Consider the following 16,172-nt stretch of genomic DNA (forward strand, 5'->3'; position numbering starts at 1 on the left):
TCCTATTCAACTGCATTCTTGCTTTGGCATCTTTTTCTTTCTTTCTTTTTTGGCTGCACCCACAGCATATGGAAATTCCCAGACCAGGGATTGAATCCGAGCTTTAGCTGCCACCTACGCCACAGCTGTGGCAACACCGATCCTTAATCCACTGCGCTGGGCCAGGGATCAAACTCGTGCCTCCTCAGTGACCCTAGCTGCTGCAGAGACAACGTGGGATCCTTAAGCCACTGCACCCCAGTGGGAACTCCCCTGCTTTGGCCTCTTGACTTAATTTTGGCAGTGTGCCCAAAAGTCCAAGGCTTATCTTGCTCCCAGCCCTGAAAGCTTGTGTTTGCACAGGGGAAAGCTGTTCCCTCCCACTCATATCTGCCCTGGGTCTGAAGCAGGTTCCCTGCTGTGTGGATCCCTGGTTGGAGATATGTACAGAGTTCCGTCTAACTTTTCCCTGGAAAGCCACTCCACATACTGGAGGAAGCGCCTGCTGGATCCCTCCCTTCCCCGATTACTAACCTAAATTTCAGATACAACAATCACACACACAAGATCTCTCCTCTAATGCTTTTAGGAAAGACATGGACTGTACGTTTATCCAGGAGAGAGTCCAACATTGCCAAATCTGTGAACATGGATTTCGATTAACAGTACACATTTTGCATACCCACCTGAAATGGATGGAAGAATGAAATCATTCCATCCATGATCGGAGTTCCTGCTGTGGCTCAGCAGGTTAAGAACCTGACATAGTGTCCGTGAGGATGTAGGTTTGATCCCTGGCCCCAATCAGTGAGTTAAGGAACCAGCATAGCTGCAAGCTGCAGTGTAGGTCACAGATGTAGCTTGGATCATTGCTGTGGCTGTGGTGTAGGCCAGCAGGTGCAGCTCTGATTAGACCCCTAGCCTGGGAATTTCCATATGTCATGCGTGCAGCCACAAAAAGTAAAAACCAAAAGCAAAACATCAGTCTCTTCATCTGGGCCCAGGGTTAACACTGCTGCCAGCAGCCATGACAAACTTACTTCAGTGGCTCTAACAGGTCCCAGAGGAAAATATCACCCAAATAATTCATAACGTGTCAAATAACTGTCCATAACTGTCCAATCTCAGGCAATTTCATTGGTAACATAGATGAGTCAACATATTAACCAAAATTTCTTTTTTGTCTTTTGTCTTTTTTAGGGCCCCACCCACGGCAATATGGAGGTTGCCAGGCTAGGAGTCCAATCAGAGCTATAGCTGCTGGCCTATGCCACAGCCACAGCAATGCAGAATCTGATCTATGTCTGCAACCTACACCACAGCTCACGGCAAGGCCAGATACTCAACCACTGAGCAAGGCCAGGGATCGAACCCACATCCTCATGGATACTAGTCAGGTTTGTTAACCACTGAGCCATGACAGGAACTCCCGAAATTTAATTTTAATATTTGAAAGTATGTCTGAAGTTTGAAAAATTTCCAAAAACTATGTTGAAATTCTCAACTTAAAATCCTTGTCTTAGTGAAATAGAACTCAGATTATTTCAAAGGAGCTGTCAAAAGAGGTGTAAAGGTTGCACAACCCACTCTTTCAAGACAGATGCTTCATATTTTATTTTATTTTTTATTTATTTGTTAGCCATTATCATTATTATTTTCTTTATTATTAATATTTTTATTACTCAAATGAATTTATCACATCCGTAGTTGTATAATGATCATCACAATCCACTTTCACAGGATGTCCATCCCACACCCCAAGATGCTTCATATTTTAAAAAGAAGTTGATCCTCAATATCTAAAGCATCACTGCTCAAGTTGGGGAACCAGTTACATGGTTGTAATCAAGGTCACTGACATCAGATTATTGTGGACTGTAGTTGCCACATTGTAGCAATTACTAGCTACAAAGCCTGGTTTCTGGTATAACTGCCTTGTCCTGGGGACAGGCAACTTGTGACGTACAATACCATGGCCATGGATTATCCTTCCCCCAAAATCTTGCTTTGTTGTGGTCCTGTGAAACCCATTCATCATGATGCAATTCTTGCCTATGGAAAAAAAAGTCTATCATTTTAATTTTAATGGTTTTATTTATTTATTTAAATATTTATTTACTTTTAGGCACACCTATGCATGCGGAAATTCCGGGACCAGGGATCACACTTGCACCATAGTAGTAACCAGAGCCACAGCCATGACCACACCAGATCCTTAACCTCTGAGCCACCAGGGAACTCCTTAATGGTTTTATTCTTGTTTACCTACTTATCTATTCTCTGTACTCATGATGAAGTTTAGCAAATACAACCTTAAAGCAAAACAGAAGACTTGGAGAGTAAAGAATATGAGCTATGCAGGATCCTCTCCAGCTGAGACATGGATTAAGAAATCAGAGCTGCTCATTAAAGGTTCTGAGGGCTCCCGGCCCAGGTTTCTGCCTTCCTCATGTCTCTTTTATTTTCTCATAAGTAAAAATCAAAGTAACGCATGCTTGTGGTTTCAAAAAAAAAAAAAAAATTGGGCGGTACAGATAAGCAAAGAAGGACAAAGAGGTAACTCACAATTCTACCAAGAGATAATGGTGTTAATAACTTAGTATGTGTACCTTTCCACCTTTTGCCGTCATACCTGCCTCTTCTAGAATGCAAGCCAGAATGATTTAGCACAAGAGAACTTGCCAAAGTCACCAATGTCCTCCTCGCTACCAATTCAATGCACACTTTGCAACTCTTCCCAGAACATGACATCCATCATCCATCACACCCTCCTCCTTGAATTTCTATCTCTGACTTTGACCATGTCCTGACCCTCATGCTTGCCTCAGTTCTCTGAAGGTTTCATGGGCATGTCTTCTTTCTCCTGCCCTTTAAAAATGGTGATGCTTCCCAGGCTTTCCAAGTACCACTGCCACTTGATCTCGTCAATGTTTCTTGACTCTATCTCCACTTCTCCACTGTTTAACCTGCCATTTCTCCTCCCTGGACCACTCCTAAGGCCTCCCAACTTGTTTTCCTGGTTCTCCAAATTCAACGCCCACATCAGAGTAGTTTATTTGGGAGGCAGCTCAGAACCCTCTAATATCTCTTTATTTCCACAGGTAAAGCACAGAACTCCTTGGAATACCAATCTTTTGGAGATAACGTTGGCAATGGGATGACTTCCTGTCGCCTGAGGAGCATCACCAGCTTTTATGGCTGGGAGAAGGAAGATGTGCCATGAAATAAGCTGGTCAGCCCATGCCAGTCTCTCCTACTTCATCTCAAGCCACTCCTAGCTTTCATGTTCCAGCATTATAGATGTAGAACGAATGAATCAATGAATGAATAATGCTGGTGGCCTGAAATAAGGATGCTAACTAGATGCTGAGCTTTCAGGATGTTATTTCAATAGTCTCAGCATCTCTATCCTCAGAGGAGGTGAGAGTCCAGAAGGTCAGACTCCAGGACAATGTAGGCAGCAGCGTATTTTCAGTTTTCAGCTGGAGCTTAATTGAATAGCCCACTGCAGTTGGCTGCCCTGAGCTCCAGCTCAGGACTGAGTTAAAAACTGGTTCAGAAATGCATTGGAGGGTGGGGTCCTGAACCCTGGTGTGGAATGATGCCAGATTCTTATCCGGTATGGAGGAGACAGTAAAGGGGGAGAAGGACACATTTGAGAGAGATGGCTTTGCCCTCCACATTTGTTGGGGGTATGTTGGTGCATGCTTCTGAGCCCAAGCAACAAGCTGAAAATTCTGGTGACTCCCCCAGGGAATGGAATGCATACATGTGAATTTCCAGATCCTAAAAGTAGGAGCATCATTCATTTAAGACCAGGTAAGCCGCTCCTGGGTATCTAGGAAAATTGATCCCAGTACAGATATCAGTGTTTCCTCTGGCTAAGGGAAAGAGAAGAGTTATTCACTGCCGCCTACTTCTTTTTCACTGCCTCTAAGAAAAATAAAACCTATAAAGAATTGCCAAAAAGAAAAGTTTGTTTGTAAAGTTGTTTAGAATGAGGATTGCTTTTTTTTTCCCCCTAGAGAATCAATGTTACAAATGGAGATAAAGGTCCTGGGGAGCCTATAAGTTTCTATTTCACTAATATTACAACAATGTTTCTACAACAACCAGAATTTCAGGACTTCCTGAAGGGGCCAGTGCAGTGGGTTAAGAATCCGACTGAAGTGGCTCAGGTCACTGTGGAGGGACAGGTTCAATCCCCAGCCCAGGGCAGTGGGTTAAAGGATCTGCCTGCTGCAGCTCAAGTCGAAGCTGCAGCCTGGATTCAATCCCAGGAACTTCCATATGCTGTGGGTGAGGCCTTAAAAACAAACAAGCAGCAAACAGGATTCCACCTGAAAGATGGACTCTCTCCTCCACAGCAATCAGGATTTCTCTTCTCTACCCTCCACTCCCACCCCATCCATCACCCATTTGGGAAGATGGGCAACCCAGCCTCATACCACTGGCGATGGAGGGGGTGCCATCATGTTGGGAGTTAGGAGAATGTGGAGCTAAACTTGTCCTAGGTGAGGTCAGGGGAGGGTAAGGAAGATCAGATAAGAGAGGCAGGCTCCCTCAGCAGCCTTTCCTCCTTTCTTGCCCAGTTTAGCTGAAGGGTTTGCATTTTGCTCAAAACCAGGCTATCTTGATCTCAAGGTGAGCAGCTTCCCTAAACAGTGAGCTCTCAGTGGAAAATGGCATTACTTATAAGTGGTAATTACTGAATGGCTTGTAGAAAACAAAAGTGAATTACAAGGACAGAACTGTGCATTGCAAAATAGAAGTCTAACCTAAGCTCTAGAGTTAGCAGGCTTGGGGCAGAGTCCTGGTTCCCCCTCAAGGAATATAGATAACACTATCTTTGAGCTCTTCCACAGAACTAAAACCCCCAACAAATGGAAGGCATTAATGAAGCATTATTCATTCCAGAAAGAAAGATCATAGCTTTGAAAAGCAATGTAAGCTTGCACCTACCCCAATCCTTATCTGTGGCCCTATTTTTCACTCTCCAACTATAAAACCACCTCCTATTCTCTCCCAAAGGGAGACAGTCTTTAGGGCATTAGCCTGCTGTGGCCTTCATTGGCTGGAAAAGAAATAAAGCTATTTTTCTCTCCTTCAACCCAAACTCTGTCTCCACATTTCTATTCACCACCAGTAGATACAAGCTGAGTTTCAGCAACAATCGTGTGAGCAGCTTGCCACAGTCATCCAATGAGCCAGTACAAGGCACACATTTTTTTCAATTAATAGGTATTTTTGTTTCTCAATCTCAATAATTACAACAAACATAAGGGCATTATTAAAAAATACATGCCTGACCAAGAAAGGTGCAAGACTTATGCACCGAGAACTATAAAACTTTGATAAAGGAACTTTGATGACTCAAAGAAATAGAATGCATCTCATGGTCTTGGACTGGAAGAATTAATATCATAATTTGAGCCAGGGCTGCAGCCTATCCAAATCTTTTTAACCCATTGCACTGGGCCAGGGATCAAACCAGTGCCGCCACAGAAACAAGCCTGATCATTAACCCACTGTGCCACAGCAGGATCTCCACCACATACAGGTTTAATGTGATATTTATCAAATTACCCGTGATATTTTTCACAGAAGTGGAACAAATAATCATAAAATTTACATGGAACCACAAATGAATACAGAACTGCTAAAGCAATGCTGAAGGAAAAGAACAAAGCTGGAGGCGTAACCTTCTCAGACTTCAGACAATGCAATAAAGCTACAGAATTCAAAACAGTGTGATACTGGCCAAAAAACCCCCAGACATATGAATCAGTGGGACAGAACAGAGAGGCCAGGAATAAACCCACACACCTATGGCCAATTGATTTCCAACGAAGGAGGCAAGAATATAAAATGGGAAAGAGACAGTCTCTTCAGCAAGTGGTGCTGGGAAAGCTGGACAGCTGCATGTAAATCAATGACACTAGAACATACCCTCATCCCATGCACAAAAATAAACTCAAAGTGGCTTACACATAAGACATGTTACCATAAAACTCCTAGAAGAGAACACAGGCAAAGCATTCTCTGTCATAAATTGTACTAATGTTTTCTTAGGTTAGTTTCCCAAGGCAATATGAATAAGAGAAAAATAAACAAATGAGACCAAATCAAACTTATAAGCTTTTGTACAGCAAAGGAAACCACAAATGAAATGAAGAGACAACCTTTGGACTGGGAGAAAATATTTGCAAATGATGCAACTGACAAAGGATTAATTTTCTTTCTTCTTCTTCTTCTTCTTCTTCTCCTTCTCCTTCTCCTTCTCCTTCTCCTTCCCCTTCCCCTTCCCCTTCCCCTTCCCCTTCCTCTTCCTCTTCCTCTTCTTCTTTTTGTCTCTTTAGGGCCACACTGGCAGCATATAGAGATTCCCAGGATAGGGGTCTAATTGGAGCTGTAGCCACTGGGCTACACCACAGCCACAGCAACATGGGATCCAAGCTGCATCTGCGACCTACACCACAGCTCACGGCAACCCTGGCTCCTTAACCCACTGAGCAAGGCCAGGGATCTAACCCGCAATCTCATGGTTCCTAGTTGGATTTGTTACCACTGAGTCACGACGGAACTCCCTAATTTTCAAAATATACAAACAGCTCATACAGTTCAATAACAAAAAGCAAACAACCCAATCAAAAAATGGATGGAAGATCTAAACAGACATGTCTCCAAAGAAGACATACAGGGAGCTCCTGCTATGGCGCAAAAGGGTTGGTGGCTTGGAAGCTCTAGGATGCAGGTTCGATCCCTGGTCCAACACAGTGGATTAAGGATCCACTGTTGCTATAGCTGTGGCTTAGGTCAGGAGTTCCTGGGCTAGGGATCAGATCTGAGCTGTCTGATCCCTGGCCCAGGAACTCCATATGCCACAAGACAGCCAAAAAAGAAAAAGAAAAAGGTACAAAAAAGACATACAGATGGCCAACAGGCACATGAAAAGATGCTCAATATCACTAATTATTAGAGAAATGCAAATCAAAACTACAATGAGATGTCACCTCACACTGATCAGAATAGCATATCAAAAAGTCTACAAATGGGGTTCCTGTTGTTGCTCAGTGGTTAGAAAACTTGACGAGCATCCATTAGGACACGGGTTCCATCCCTGGCCTTCCTCAGTGGGTTAAGGATATGGTGTTGCCATGAGCTGTGGTGTAGGTCGAAGACGCGGCTTGGATCCCATGTTGCTATGGCTGTGGTGTAGGCCAGTGGCTACAGCTCCAATTTAATCCCTAGCCTGGGAACCTCCATATGCTGTGGGTGGAGCCCTAAAAAGACAAAAAGACCAAAAAATAAAGTCTACAAAAAAAAAAATGCTGGAGAGGGTATAGAGAAAAGGAAACATTCTTATACTGTTGGTGGGAGTGTAAATTGGTGCAGCCACTATAGAAAACAGTATGGAGTTTCCTTAAAAAACTAAAAATAGAATGATTATATAATCCAGCAATCCCACTCCTGGACATATAGCCAGGCAAAGCTATAATTAATGAAAAGATATATGAACCCCAATGTTCATAGCAACACTATTGAAAATAGCCAAGACATGGAAACAATCTAGGCATCCATTGACAGATGAAGGGATAAAGATGATGTGGTATGTATATAACAATGGAATACTACTCAGCCATAAAAAGAGTCAAATGATGCCATTTGTATCAACATGGATGGATCTAGAGATTATCATAGTAAGTCAGACAGACAAATATAACTCATGTAGAATCTAAAAAAATTGATAAAGATGAACTTTTTTACAAAACAGAGATAAATAGACATAGGAAATTTATAGTTATCAAAAGGAAAGGGGGGAGGGAAAATTGGGAGTTTGGGATTAACAGATACACACTACTATATATAAAATAAATAAACCACAAGGTCCTACTGTATAGCACAGGAACTACACTCAATATCTTGTAATAAACCATAATGGAAAAGAATATGAAGAAGAATATATATAAATATTTGAGTCACTTTGCAGTATACCAGAACCTAATACAACGTTTTAAATCAACTATACTTCAGTTTTAAAAAGTCAAAAAATAAAATTATATGAAGCTAGTTATCCAATGCAAAAGAAAAATTTTGAATTGTTAATGAGTTGGGAACTTAAAATCACTAAGATAAAGTAATTTGCTATGAAACAGATTTTTTTCTCATGAAAATGAAATGCTTTGACAGTTTTAATGCTGGTATGTCCATTATCTCTTTTCTGTGGAAATGGTCACTGCATTTGTCAGTTTTTATTTCCTTTTCTTTTTCTTTTTTTTTTTAGGGCCGCACACGAGCCATATAGAAGTCCCAGGCTAGGGGTCTAATCAGAGTTATAGCTGTCAGCCTACACCACAGCCATAGCAACTAGGGATCTGAGCTGTGTCTACAACCTACACCACGGCTCACAGCAACGCCAGATCCCTGACCCACTAAGCAAGGCCAGGCATCGAACCCGCATCCTCATGGATACTAGTCTGATTCATTTCCACTATGCCACAAGGGGAACCCCTATCAGTTTTTCTTGTAGCATTATTAAGTCTTAAGGAGAAGCTACATTTTCTAATGACAAATGATATTGGCTAACTGATTTTGTATATAAATACATACAAAAGAACATAGAAATGAATTTAGTAAATCACTGCCACAAACATACTGCAACACTCTTACGGAAGTCAAAAATAACTGACCTCACATCTCTTGGTCATCTGGAAGGGAAGATACACATCTGCCTTTTCCAGATTAGACTCTACCTCCCCCTGTTGGAGAGTTGTCATACTATACTTATATTAGAACAAGACCCTTTACTGCCATCTGCTGGAAATCTTTCATAACAAATACAAAAATCCATGACGGTGACAATGCAAGATGCCTCCTTAGAAGGGACTCTTTTGGGCAGTGCACAACTAGATCAACCTTATGTGGCAGCCCTGAATTGTTACTAAATGCAAGCCAACTCCTTCCTCTGGTTCTCAGCCAAAGAGTGAGAAATCTGCTCCACTGAAGGCAATACTGGCCACTTTGACCAAACACAATTCCAGACAGTACAAAGAGGACAATTCAAGAGATTTCCTGATTAATTTTGACTCCGCTTGATTTTTTTTACTTACCCAGCCTTTATATAAAGGGTGAACCTGTTTTCTTGGCATGTTTAGTCATCAGTGGTGTTCCCGTGGCTGTGGTGTACGACAGCAGCTACAGCTCCAGTTCAACCCCTAGTCTGGGAATTTCCATATGCCATGGGTGTGGCCCTAAAAAGACAAAAAATAAAAAATAAAAAAAAGAATAAAAAAAAAGAATAATACACAGCCACTCTCATGTGCTATAAAATGACATAAACTTTTGGGCAAGCAACTTAAAGAAAGTAAATCAAAAGGCTTTTGAGGGAGTTCCCGTCGTGGCGCAGTGGTTAACGAATCCAACTAGGAACCATGAGGTTGTGGGTTCGATCCCTGCCCTTGCTCAGTGGGTTAATGATCCGGTTGCCGTGAGCTGTGGTATAGGTTGCAGACACGGCTCGGATCCCGCGTTGCTGTGGCTCTGGCGTAGGCTGGCAGCTGCGGCTCCAATTGGACCCCTAGCCTGGGAACCTCCATATGCCACGGGAGCGGCCCAAGAAATGGCAAAAAAAAAAAAAAAAAAAAGGCTTTTGAAAATTCCTACACTTTGACTCACTGACTCCACTTCCAGGAATTTGCCCTAAGGAGATTAACTCCATATTTACAGTCACCTGTGCTTGGTCCTTTGCTGGGTATATTGTGGTAGGCAGAAAATAAAACAAAACAGAAAACACCTGGATCTTTAACAGAATGGAATTTAATGTAGTATGTAATCAGATTAAATCTCAATAGATAAATGCACAAAGAGAATTAAAAATCATTCATGGAAGTTCCCGTGTGGTGCAGCGGGTTAAGGACCCAGCATTGCCTCAGATGTGGTAGAGGTAGCAACTGCGGAGGGTGTTTGATCCCTGGCCCAGGAAATTCTACATGCAATAGGCATGGCAAAAAAAAAAAAAAAAAAAGCCATTCACAAAATAAGAAATGAGTAGTGGAAAGGGGTGATTAAAGACTGACCATGCTCACCATTGGCAAGACTGGGGACTCTTTTAGACTCGGGTGGCATATGTATTGATAAAGCTGTTCTGGGGGAATTAGACAGAATGTATAAAAATGCTAAATGTGTGGGCCTCTTACTCAGAATGGTATGTTTTCTTGGTTTTGTAACCACATAGGACCCTATGGAGCCTTCCCAGAACCAGACCATCTACCCCCAAGTCCTCTGCTTGTCTTTCTTTTGTCCATAGAAAAACTTTAGTCAAAGAACAAACTGAATCAGATACATGAGAAAATGCAGAAAGAAAGGAAAACAATCAAGCAAAATGAAATAATAGTTTAGCCATCCAACAAAGTCAAAGACATTTAGTTCCTCCTCAAGGACTATAGACAATATTTGGAGCCATGTCCGAATATTGCAGATACTGAAGCCCCCACAAGGGGAATAGGTTAACTGTATGCTGCCCACAAGCACATAGACCCCAGACAGGTTGGAACCAGAAGGTGGATGATGCTAACTCTCAATGACCTCACTACCCACCAATCAAAGAATGTCCCTGAGCTGACCACACTCGCCTTCACCACTCTCCCTCACCCTGTCTTTAAAATTCTTTCCCTGAAAGCCTTTAGGGAGTTCAGGTCTTTGAAGTACCAGCTACCTGGACTCTTTGCCTGGCCCTGTAATAACTGCTCTTTCCTCCACAACAACCTGGTGTCTGTAGACTGTCTTTACTGCACATAGGCAAGCAGACCCAAGTTTGGGTCTATAATAGTTTTGTTACAGGCTTCAAGCCCTCTTCAAGGGCCATGTCTCATGGTAATGTCCCTTCCCCCACCTTGTCCAGCCTGGTCTTCTCACTCCCTGCTAGAGAAGGGATGTCGTCCATTCCTCATCCTGCCTCTATATAACCTGTTCCCTATGCAAATAAGGTGTCCTGCCCACGACCAATCAGAAGATCACATTGGCTCCAGTCCACACTTGGATAAAGCCATTGCAGAGTAGCCAGGCCTCTTTTTTTTTTTTTTTTCCTTTTGTGTTTTGTTGCATTCTGTCCCGCGGGTGAGGGTCCAATCAGAGCTGTACACCGGCCTACGCAGGCACAGAGCGGGATGAGCACCTAACCAAGCTACACGCAACCCATGAGCCAGGCCCTCTGTTTTTAAACTTTTGTAACACACCTGAGTCCTCTCTCTCCTTCTCTGAAAATGTGCTTTTGCTTTAATAAATTTGTAAAATGTCCACCGTTTCAACACTTTGTCACAGTGAGTCAGGGATGGAGGAAACTGTGCTGGTATCAGTTTAAGTAACATGTCTTCTGTGACTTACAGGGTTTGCCTTTTTACTTGCATTGTCTAGATGCCCAGAGCTGATTTGATGATCAACTTTTATTAATCATTTAAATCCTAGGACCCAAAATGCATCACTTCAATCTAAATACGTGGGGCATCTGACGAACTCAAATGGAGGGATGTTCTGCAAAATAATTGGCCTCAAAAATTGTCAAGGCTCTCATTCAGATTTAAAGGAGAAATCAAAACCTTCATAGATAAGCAAAAGTTGAGAGAATTCAGCAACACTAAACAAGCCTTACAACAAATACTAAAGGAACTTCTCTAGGCAGAAAAGATGGCAAGAGTAAACAAAAATTCCACAAATGACAAGGCTCACCAGTAAAGGTATAATACAGTAAAGATATGAAATCATCCATGCACAATTATACCACCAAAATCAGAAATCATGAGAACAGGCGGGTACAAATGCAGAACACTGGAGATGAACTTGCAATTAAGAGAACAACTTAAAACAATCTCATATACATACAGACTTTTATATCAAAACTTCAGAATAACTGCAAACCAAAAATCTACAACTGATACACAAACAAGGAATCTCTGAAGAAATATATCTCATAGTAAATAAATGCATAATCCACCATGAAGGGGGTCATTTGACATCATTCTTGGAATGCTGAAGTCTTAGATCTGATTCTGATTTCCTCTCCATCAAAGAATTTATGACAATTATAATTAAATAATGCAACTGTACAATTAAATAATACAGTTCTACAATTGCATTATTAATAATCATTTCTCTCCATGGTACAATGTAAGGTCTATAATGTCTTGTTTATCACATCACATAGAATGGTGTAATGCCTATATTGAAGAATCAATGAGATGGAACAAATTGTGAGGACATATTTATATAGTTACACTGTTTTTTAACCAATTTATGCATTTTATATTTTACTTATTTTCAGAGGGTTATTATTTTTGTTATTCTTACCAGTTAAGTTATTCTTTTTATTATGCTATACAAAATACTTAATGGTATATAAGACTTTCTTCTTTATAAATTTTAGTTGCATAATATACACAATTTTAATACAATGCTAATTTTAAAGAAAAATTGAAATGTAATAGATAATACTAAATAGTAAAGATGAAAGCCATACAAAATGGGATAAAGTATAGAATAAATTTCCTATTTGTCTCAGCATATTTTCATTCTACTTCTCCAGAGGAAGTCAATCTGTTTCTTAAGATCCATGATATAATAATCTGTGTGAATGTAATTGTGTTTAAATAGATGTATTTTATTCTATAAAAAATTAAAATTAAAATTATAAAAGAAAGAAAAAAATAAAAAAATAAATAAAAAGACAAAAGACAAAAAAAAAAAATTGCCAAAGGAACAAAAGATGAAAAAAGACTGAGGAGCCTGTGTCCTAGTGAAAGGAGACTAAGAAGGCATGACAATAAATGTAATTTGTGGCCCTGGATCAGATGTTGGACCCAGAAAAAGGAGAGTTTCTTGGGACCATTAGTGAAACATGAATATGGACCTCAGATTAGATGAACATATTAAATCAATATTAAACTTCTGCTGTTGATAACTGCATTGTGGTTATGTAACAAAATGTTCTTCTTCTTCTTCTTCTTTTTTTTTTTTTTTTGCTTTTTATGCACCCGTGGCATATGGAGGTTCTCAGGCTAGGAGTTGACTCAGAGCTACTGCTTACAGCCTAAGCCACAGCCACAGCAATGCCAAATCCAAGCCACGTCTGCAACCTACCCCACAGCTCACAGCAATGCTGGATTCTTCACCCTAAGTGAGGCCAAGGATTGAACTTGCAACCTCATGGTTCCTAGTCAGATTCGCTTCTGCTGTGCCACAACAGGAACTCCCAGAATGTTCTTACAAAATACATACTGAAGTTGTAGCCTGGATGAGGGGCAGGGTGACTGAGCTAAGTACAGACTGATCCAGTGACTGGATCAAAGAAAAATGAAAAAGTTAGATTAATTTCTATCCTCCATGCTATGATTATCCTACTGAATCATTACAAGATCACGAGACTCTCGTTCGTTCGGGCTTTTGCTGGGCTGCATTTAACTTCACTTCTGTTTAGCAGGCATAATATCCTGGTAGAAAAAATAGTTCATGAATCCAAAACTGGCCACAAACTACATACTAATAAATATTTGTTTGCTGATCACAGATAATTCTGTGGGTGAATCCAATGACAACATCTAGTGCTTTTTTTCTAGCTCAATTAATTTGACACCCGGGTGGGACATTTAGCATTTTTGAATTTTAGTACCCACAGCTGTTGAATGGAGACTCTCCTATTTGCCTCTGAGGGTTGAATACAAAGGAAATGCAAAGCATCTGATGTTGTACTAGACACCAAGCAGGTGTCTTCCACCTGTCAGGGGGCATTACTGCACATGTCTACAGGTCTCATCCTATTACCTCAACATTACAGCTTGAGTCTGGGAAATCCCAATTCTATGCCTGCCCAAGTAGAATGCACACTTTCTGGTCATAAGCCAGCCCCCATTCCTGGATTCTGGGTCACCCATTGCAAATGCAAGATCCTCCCAATGAAGCATCAGTGCCTGGCCCATCCTGGTGTCTCACTTCCTGAAACCATTCACAAAAAGGCACCCAGGGAGTTCCCATCGTGGCTCAGTCCAACTAGGAACCATGAGGTTGCGGGTTCAATCCCTGGCCTTGCTCATTGGATAAGGATCTGGCGTTGCCGTGAGCTGTGGTGTAGGTCGCAGACGCAGCTCAGATCCCGCGTTGCTGTGGCTCTGGTGTAGGCCAGCGGCTACAGCTCTGAGTCAACCCCTAGCCTGGGAACCTCCATGTGCCATGGGAGCAGCCCTAGAAAAAGCAAAAAGACAAAATAAAAACAAAAACAAAAAGCAAAAAGGCACCCAAAGCCGTGACCACTGTCTGATACCTGGGCTCCATAAATCAGGAAATGTCAGTATAAAAACTTTGTTAGATATTTTTATTTTATTTTATTTTATTTTATTTTTTAGGGCTGCACCTGCGGCATATGGAGGTTCCCAGGCTACGGGTCAAATTGGGGCTGTAGCTGCCAGACTATGCCACAGCAACATCAGATCTGATCCAAGTCTGCAAACTACACCACAGCTCACGGCAACCCTGGGTCCTTAACCCACTGAGTGAGGCCAGGGATTGAAACTGCATCCTCATGGATACTAGTCAGGTTCATTTCTGCTAAGCCACGATGGGAACTCCTGTTAGATACTTTTTAAAAACTAGCAATCATGATGGAAAAAGCTCTGAAAGGTGGTTGCCTCTGAGAGTGTGGAATGGAAACTGACTGGGAGGGCATGTGGGAAACTTTCTGGAGTATTGGTAATCTCTATCTGGATGAGGAGTGTTGCAGGGTATATATGCGTATTAAAACTCAGACAGCATACACAATATTTGTATATTTCAATAGTTCACATATGCATTTTCCTTCAATAGAGAAAAAACTCTATAAACATAGAACTACAATGATATGCATATCGAAGTATTTGGGAGGAATACTGAGAGCTGCAATTTACTTTGAAATATGTTTTCAAATTAGGTGCACTAATGGATGGATAGATGGACAGTTATGTGATAAAATAAGTCTAGTAAAACGTAAATGGTAGAATCTAGGTGGTGAGTATATTGTTGTTCAGCCATACAATGAATTCTATTTTGCTATATGTTTGAAAATTTTCAAAATACAATATTGGGGGTGGGGAGATTGACACCCAGAACCCAGGACCTTGAAATGGTCCATTGAAATACCTGAATATCTTCCACACTGAACTAGCAATTCTCATTGGGTTGGATATAGAAAACATGATCACAGTAATAAGTAATCATTAGCTTTCTTCTGTCCCAACCATTGGCCTATCTAGTGAACTTCAACATCGTGGACAAGTCCAGTCCTAGTGTAGTTTCAGGGTTCAGGTTCAGAACACAGTCTTACCTTGTTCTTCATCCTCACTCTCATTCTGGCCCTCATCAACAAACTCAGTGTTATGTTCACCTTCATTTTCGATTTGACCTTCACCCCCAGTGTGACCTTCATGCTTACTCTCATCCTGACCCTCATTCTCACATTGACTCCTACCCTCAACCTCAGTCTCAGCTTTATGCTCACCTAGACCCATCAACTTCATTTATTTACCCTGATATCCTCTCAACTTCACTTTCAACCTTCTCCTGACCCCAACTTTCACTTTCGCCATCATGTTCAAATAAATGAACAGATCTAGATCCAAGATCCAGGTCTCACAACTCTGTTAAGATCTGAGGTGCAGCTCTACCATCTATGATCATGTCTTGGTCCACATCTGAGGTTAGAGGTCCAGGTCCATGATATGTGTTCCATGATCTGCCAAGGCAAGATCAGATTTTGGTCTAGAACCAGGTTGCAGGTCTAATGTCAGGTCCAAGGTCCAGGTCAAATACATCTCCAGCTCCAGGTCAGCAGGGCTGGCAAGGTAAACATTCATTACCAAAGTATAGAGGAGCAGTTCAGCCACAGAGCCCTGAGGACTTTATGCAGGCCCAAAGTCGAAGTTCAGTATTCAAGTCTAGATCTAAGGTCCAGGTCCATGTCTATGACCAAGGTCAGGTCTAGGTCCAAATGTGAGGTTAAACCAAAGGTCTACATTCAAGTTTAGAAGTCTAGTTCTATATTCTAAATTCTCTGTCCAAGGAATAATAATATCAAACACAAGTTCCATGTCGAACTCATGTCTAAGTCCCAGGTTCAATGCTCAAGGGCAGATCAAGTTTCAGGATGAATTTCCAGGTCTAATGTCATGCCTAGG

The sequence above is a fragment of the Sus scrofa genome, chromosome 3, assembly GCF_000003025.6.
Source record: "Sus scrofa isolate TJ Tabasco breed Duroc chromosome 3, Sscrofa11.1, whole genome shotgun sequence".
NCBI classification, from domain to species: Eukaryota; Metazoa; Chordata; class Mammalia; order Artiodactyla; family Suidae; genus Sus; species Sus scrofa.